At 31.0% G+C, this 7789-nt stretch overlaps 1 long non-coding RNA gene across 14 annotated transcripts; it reads right to left on the bottom strand.

Moving 5' to 3' along the window:
• Positions 1–405: 405 nt before the first annotated feature.
• LOC128125980 (uncharacterized) lies at positions 406–7784 on the bottom strand. 14 transcript variants are annotated; one of them, XR_008223565.1, is made up of 13 exons: positions 7174–7729; positions 6976–7064; positions 6798–6874; positions 6559–6720; positions 6022–6408; positions 5744–5847; positions 4774–5596; positions 2413–4523; positions 2256–2318; positions 1932–2035; positions 1584–1725; positions 1306–1413; positions 406–1163 (listed from the first exon to the last, which is right to left on the bottom strand). It is a non-coding gene; the product is annotated as an uncharacterized LOC128125980 (long non-coding RNA). The 14 variants fall into 14 exon arrangements; XR_008223570.1 differs by having other exon boundaries at positions 1932–2571; positions 4327–4365; positions 4450–4523; XR_008223566.1 differs by having other exon boundaries at positions 406–666; positions 994–1163; positions 1932–4523.
• Between the last annotated feature and the right edge of the window lie 5 nt (positions 7785–7789).

The raw sequence follows: 7789 nt of genomic DNA, 5'->3' as shown, positions 1-7789 counted from the left end.
AGGGGTTGGGGCGTATAAGTTGATATTTGGGGTGAGAGGATCCGGTTTCAAGAAAACTTCTTCTCTGTCTTTCCAATAAAAATAAAACATGTGATGACAGCTTCTACAAACACATACCACAAAACATAATCAATGTAATGGGTAAACTTTTTTAAACTAAATTAAAATGTTGCAATAAATAAGAGTTCTGGAAGCATAACTTTAACAAAGGGGAAAACTGAAAACACAATGCAATAGTGCAATCTTTTTTCTTGAATATAAAACTAACAGGTCTTATCAAAATTGCTTTCTATATATTTGGATAAATATTGATGTAATTGGTTTCAAGAAATTAACCTTTGGAGATGTTGGTTTCCAGATGAGGTTGGCCCACCATGGTTTCAGGTGGCAACATCCTGTAAAAAGAGTAAAACATTAGTTTGTGTTCATGAAAATTAAAAAGGCACAAACAACCTACAATTATAGTATTCCATAACAGAATCCCTAATCTAATAAATAAAAAAATAGGTCACAAGCCCAATAAAAGTGTAAGTTTGGTGAAACGTAGGCACTTCACAGCTCTAGTAAAATTCAGTTAAATTAAAACCAAAAATACCTCAAGTAAATGTGAAATTGGGAAACAAATGGTTGAATCAAACTGGCAAAAAGAAACCCTGTCAAATTCCACTGTGAAAAGTGGAAAACCAGTCATTAAATATAAATAGCATAGACACCTGGGAAATTAATATAAATTAAGGAGTTAAAAATGATGTAATAAGATGAGAATATTTAATTATTAGTTAACAAGTTCAGAACAGAACATGATGCTGTGTCACCTGTTCCATCCAAGAATCATAGAGTTTTGGTGACATTCTATTCCCCGTTTAACCAACCAACCGGTAAGTTTTGGTGAGGTTACATGGCATGGCATGTATTTGACACGTCATCAAAGGTAAATATAATAAAGGTCATAGAATTGTCAAATGCATAGACCCCATGTCACCAATAACTTACCAGTTAAAACAGTCAACAAGCGACTCAGGTGGATTCTAGGCAGCAATTAGGAGCAAGATCAATGACCTTGAATAAAATGTGAATGACATTGTGAAGAGCTGACAATAATACTCTTGCATCACTCATCTTCAGTGCTTCAACAAGGGAGATAAAAGATTATGTTGATGCCCCTGTGTTGATACAATAGTTAAAACCATAGCTGTGATTATAAATGGATAAAACTTGTACAGTTAAATAAATATATTAATAGCTTTTGTTTTTATAAGTCTAATAATATTAGCACTTATCAGACGATTAAAGGCAAATAGCTACCTTTTGGACAGAAGCTTCTCAATTGATGCAGATCCCAATAACAAGTTGCATGGCATGTTTAAGGGATTCACTTGCATTATTCAAACCAGAGTATTCAGAGTTTCTTATCTGAAAAATTAAAAAATAACACAATCAATCACACATGAACAAAACAGAAAATGTTTAACAATGAACTTTGCTAGTAATATAAGACAGATTTCAAGCTAGTATGGATATCGTTCTCATCAGAATTTGAAGGATTCAAAAAAAAAGAACTAACTGAATAAGAAGAATGACACCTTTAAAACAAGTGACATTGTTGCTAGTGAAACACTCTTCTGGACAATATATATATATATATATATATATATATATATATATATATATATATATATATATATCTTTAATACCCTTGCCTTATCCATTACCATTGGAAGCATCCTGCAAAAGTAAAGGATCAATAAGTTTTTCAGAAAATAAAAAGAGAAAAATAAAAGCACATTCATATCTTCAACAAAAGGATCAGTAGAGAAATGCATGCTGTCCACCAAAATAGAAGGCACCAGAAAATAAAATAGTGAAATAGCTTGAATACTCTAAAAACAAAACCACAACAAATCTGGTATATAATATATGTGGTAATTCACCTTGATTTACAGTATTTTGTTGAGATGAAGCAACAGAAATCAGGGTTTCCTTCAATTTTCCTAACCCTGTCCTTCATGTCCAAATCAAGATTCTTGAACAATATCTAAAAGGGAAAACCAACATGGGAATATGTACAAAATCACAATAGTACATGTGCTACACATACATAGATTCAAACATACTTCAATTGAAAACATAAGAACTGAGATTTGGCATTGCATGAATTTCAGCAACTAATCCAAGAATCCCCATAGTCCAAGGATTAGGTGGTTGATATCATATATCCCACCTAAGTCAAGAAGATGAAAAAAAACAAAATATACCTCTGTAATTAGCAATAAACGCTCTTCAGAACCTATCTGTATGAGCTCGGAACTTAGAAGAACCTGTTGCATTCCCACATAACAAAATAAAACCAACAAGGTTCAAAAATACATCAAGATTGTGAAACTGGGAAACAAATAGTGGACTCAGACTAACCCTACGTCTACTATGACCATCGCCTGTGAGAGGCGTCGATTTGGGTGAAAGCAGACATGTCGAAGAAAAAAAGGGATGAAAATCACTCGTTATTTCTCTGCTTTGCTTCAAGATTCTGGACGTTCAATTCTCAAAAAGGGGATGAAATTTCTCATTTCTCTGCTTTGCATAGATGAGAAATGAGAAATTTCATGTTTCAAAGATGTTACATAAAGAAAGAGTTAAAATATAATGATAAAAATGGATAATTTTTGAGAATTGAATGTTAAATGAAAGTTTTTTATAGTAGATTGCTTTAATTGTAATGTTTTTTCAAAGTAAAATGCATACATGAGAAAAAGTTTAGGTACAATGCTTAAAACGAGATATTTTTGAAAATCGGGTGTCAAATGAATGTTTTTGAAAATAAAATACTTTGATTGTAAGTTTTTCCAAATTAAAATGCATAGATGAGAAATGAGAAGTTTGTTGTTTCAAAGATGTTACATAAGGAAAAGTTAAAGTAAAATGATAAAAATTGGATGATTCATGAAAAATGAATGTGAAATGGAAATTTTTGAAAGTACAATGCTTTAATTATAAGTTTTTTTCAACGTATATGCATAGATGAGAAAAAGCTAAAGTACAATGCTAAAAATGGGTGATTTTAGAAAATTGAATGTAAAATGGAAAATTTTGAAAATATAATGCTTTGATTGAAACTTTTTTCAAAGTAAAATGCATAGATGAGAAATGAGAAGTTTGATGTTTCGATGATGTTACATTAAGAAAAAGTACAATGCTAAAAATGTGATTATTTTAAAAAACTCAATGTAAAATGGAAAGTTTTTGAAAGTAGAATGTTTTAACTGTAAGATTTTTCAAAGTAAAATACATAGATGAGAAAAAAAAAGGTTTGATGTTTCAATGATGTTATAGAAAAGAAAGTTAAAGTACAATCCTAAAATGGGATGATTTTTGAAAGTTGAATGTAAAATGGGAAGCTTTTGAAAGTAGAATGCTTTATGTCTAATTTTTTTCAAAGGAAAACACATAGATGAGAAAAAAGAAGTTTGATGTTTTAATTATGTTACAGAAAGAAAAGTTAAACTACAATGCTAAAAATAGAATGGTTTTTGAAAATTCAATGTAAAATGGAAGTTTTTAAAAAAAGAATGCTTGAATTGCAAGTTTTTTCAATGTAAATGCATAGATGAGAAAAAAAAAATAAGAGTGATGTTTCAATGATGTTACACAAAGAAAAAGGTAAAGTACAATGTTAAAAATGTGATGATTTTTTTAAATTCAATGTAAAATAGAAATTTTTGAAAGTAAAATGCTTTATTTGGAATTTTTTGAAAGTAAAATGCATAGATGAGAAAAGAGAATTTGATGTTTTAATGATGTTACAAAAAGAAAAGTTAAAGTACAATGCTAAAAAAAGGGATGATTTTGAAAGTAGAATTTGGTGGACAACAGAATGCTTTAATTGGAAATTTTTTAAAAAGTAAAATGCATAGATGAGAAAAGTAAAGTTTGATGTTTCAGTGGTGTTATAGAAAGAAAAGTAAAAGTAGAACACTAAATAAAAATGGGATGATTTTTGAAAATTCAATGCAAAATGGATGATTTTTATTGAAAGTAGAATGCTTTAAAGGGAAGTTGTTTCAAAGTAAAATGCATAGATGAGAAAAAGAGAAGTCTGATGTTTCATTGATGTTAGATAAAGAAAAGTGAAAGTAGGATGCTAAAAATAGGAGGATTTATGAAAACTCAATGCAAAATGGATGTTTTTGAATGCACAATGAGTTAATGGGAAGTTTTTTCAAAGTAAAATTAAAGCACAATGCTAATTGTAAAAGACAAAGAGAAGCAGGACATGACTGAATTTATGACACACAGCAAAATATAGAGTGGTTTAGTGGTGGAACATACCTGGAGTATGAATTATGAAATGAAAGTACTTTCCTATTTCTGGAGTATCACACAATTGTATCTTATAATGTCAATGAAAAATTTGAAATTGAAAAAGAATAACAGCAGTAGGAGATGACATACCTTGGACTAAATATGAATATTATTTGGTAAAAGAAATTTTCTTCTGTCTTTCCCATAACATGTGATGACAGCTCCTACAAACACATACCACAAAACATAACTCATAAGCCATACATAATCAATATAATGGGTAAAGTTTTTTAAATTAAATTAAAATGTTGCAATAAATAAGAGTTCTGGAAGCATAACTTTAACAAGGGAAAAACTGAAAACACAATGCAATAGTGCAATCTTTTTTCTTGAATATAAAACTAACAGGTCTTATCAAAATTGCTTTCTATATATTTGGATAAATATTGATGTAATTGGTTTCAAGAAATTAACCTTTGGAGATGTTGGTTTCCAAATGAGGTTAGGTTTAAAGGGGCCCACAATGGTTTCAGGTGGCAACATCCTGTAAAAAGAGTAAAATATTAGTTTGCGTTCATGAAAATTGAAAAGGCAGAAACAACCTACAATTATAGTATTCCATAACAGAATCCCTAATCTAATAAATAAAAAAATAGGTCACAAGCCCAATAAAAGTGTAAGTTTAATGCAACAAAGGAACTTCCCACCTCTAGTAATTTGGTTAACAGATTAAAACCAAAAGGATTCAAAAATACCTCAAGATTCTGAAATTGAGAAACAAATGGTGGAATAAAACTGGCAAAGAGAAACCATCTGTCCACTTCCGCTGTGAAAAGTGGAAAACCAGTCATTAAATGGCATAGACACCTGGTTTTACAAGAATGAAATTAATAATGATTAGATTGATAAATTAAGGAGTTAAAAATGATGTAATAAGATGAGAATAATTAATTATTAGGAAACAGGTTTAGAACAGAGCAGAACAGGATGCTGTGTCACCTGTTCCATCCAAGAATCATAGAGTTTTGGTTCCACTGAAAAAATGTTCTATTCCCAATTTAACCACCGGTAAGTTTTGGTGAGGTGACATGGCATGTAATTGACACGTCATCAAATGCATACCAACTAGACACCTTGTCGCCAATAACTTACCAGTTAAACCGGTCAACAAGCGACTCAGGTGGATTCTAGCAATTGGATAAAATCTAAATGACATTGTGAAGAGCAGACAACAATACTCTTGTATCACTCATCTTCAGTGCTTCAACAAGAGAGATAAAAGATTAAATTGTTGCCCCTGTGCATCATATCATATAATAGTTAAAACCATAGATGTGATTATAAATGGAAAAACTTGTACAGTTAAATAAATATATTCACAGCTTTTGTTTTTAGAAGTCTACTAATATTAGCACTTATCAGACGATTATAAGCAAATAACTACCTTTTGGACAGAAGCTTCTCAATTGATGCACATCCCAATAGCACGTTGCATGGCATGTTTAAGGGATTCACTTGCATTATTCAAACCATGGTATTCATAATTATCTGAAAAATGAAAAAAAAAAAAATACACAATCAATCACACATGAACAAAACAGAAAATGTTTAACAATGAACCTTGCTAGTAATATAAGACAGATTTCAAGCTAGTATGGATATACTTCTCATCAGAATTTTTTGGAGGATTAAAAAAAAAATAGAACTGAATGAGAATGACACCTTTAAAACAAGTGCCATTGTTGCTTGAAACACTCTTCTGGACAATATTTATAGTAGAAACTATATATCTTTAATACCCTTGCCTTATCCATTACCATTGGAAGCACCCTGCAAAAGTAAAGGATCAATAAGTTTTTCAGCAAACAGTTTTTAATTATCTAGTTGGCAGTTGCAATCAAAAGAGAAAAATAAAAAACATATTCATATCTTCAACCAAAGGAACAGCAGGGAAATGGAGTAACTGCCTTCATGTCCAAATCAAGATTCTTGAACAATATCTAAAAAGCATCAGCAAATCAGATAGTGAATACTCTAAAAACAAAAACATATATAGACAACAAACCTGGTATATAATATGTGGTAGTTCACCTTGATTTACAGTTTTTTCTTGAGATGATGCAGGGAAATGAAGTGGAGCAGCATGCAGCATGTTATCCACCAAAATAAAACGCATCAGCAAAACAGATAGTGAAATACTCTCAAAAAAAAAACATCTATACACAACAAATCTGGTATATTATATATGTGGTAATTCACCTTGATTTATAGTATTTTGTTGAGAGATGAAGCAACAGAAATCAGGGTTTCCTTTAATTTTCCTAACCCTGTCCTTCAAAAGAGATGAGATGTTCCAAATCCCAATAGCTTGAGAGTATAATCTGTGAGTACGCTACCTTCTTAACCTTCAGTAGCAGCAGCCTGAATGAAAAACAATAAAGATTTTAAATTTCTATCATGAAAGATTCAAAAAAAAAAAAAATTCAATCTTTTGCTACCTTCATGAAGACATCGATATCTGGATCAGGTTTTATGTTTGCATCTCCCTCTCTTCTCGACAATTCAGCCAACATCTCTATAATTTTTTTTGTACAATTTATGTTACACAAAACTTTATAATCTTCAAAAAGAAGAATGAAATAGAAAATTAGAATAAGGAAATAATCTGAAACTAACCATAACGTGAACCAACTCCTTGGCATCTTGCTGAAAAAGAATAACAGCAGCAGTAAATATAACCAAAATTTCTTCTCTGTCTTCCTGATCTAATAAAAAAAAACAGGTCAAACCCAATAAAACTGCAAGTTTAATGAAACATAACAACTTCACACCTCAAGTAGATGTTAAATTAAAACCAACAGGGTTCAAAAATACCTCACGCTTGTAAAATTGAGGAACAGATAGTGGAATCAGACTGGAAAAAACAAACCCTCTGTCCACTATGGCCATCGCCTGTGAGAAGCGTCGATTTGGGTGAAAGCAGAGATATCGAAGAAAAAAGTGGATGAAAATCAATCGTTATGTCTCTGCTTTGCTTCAAGATTCTGGACATTTGGTTTGCTGAGATCAAACGAAAGAATATTTCAAGTGTTCGCTTCAGAGGGGTTGGGGCGTATAAGTTGATATTTGGGGTGAGAGGATCCGGTTTCAAGAAAACTTCTTCTCTGTCTTTCCAATAAAAATAAAACATGTGATGACAGCTTCTACAAACACATACCACAAAACATAATCAATGTAATGGGTAAACTTTTTTAAACTAAATTAAAATGTTGCAATAAATAAGAGTTCTGGAAGCATAACTTTAACAAAGGGGAAAACTGAAAACACAATGCAATAGTGCAATCTTTTTTCTTGAATATAAAACTAACAGGTCTTATCAAAATTGCTTTCTATATATTTGGATAAATATTGATGTAATTGGTTTCAAGAAATTAACCTTTGGAGATGTTGGTTTCCAGATGAGGTTGGCCCACCATGGTTTCAGGTGGCA

The sequence above is a fragment of the Lactuca sativa genome, chromosome 5 (genome assembly GCF_002870075.4).
Source record: "Lactuca sativa cultivar Salinas chromosome 5, Lsat_Salinas_v11, whole genome shotgun sequence".
NCBI classification, from domain to species: Eukaryota; Viridiplantae; Streptophyta; class Magnoliopsida; order Asterales; family Asteraceae; genus Lactuca; species Lactuca sativa.
The sequence above is the reverse complement of the archived record's forward strand: the minus strand, read 5'-3'. Positions and strand labels throughout refer to the sequence as shown.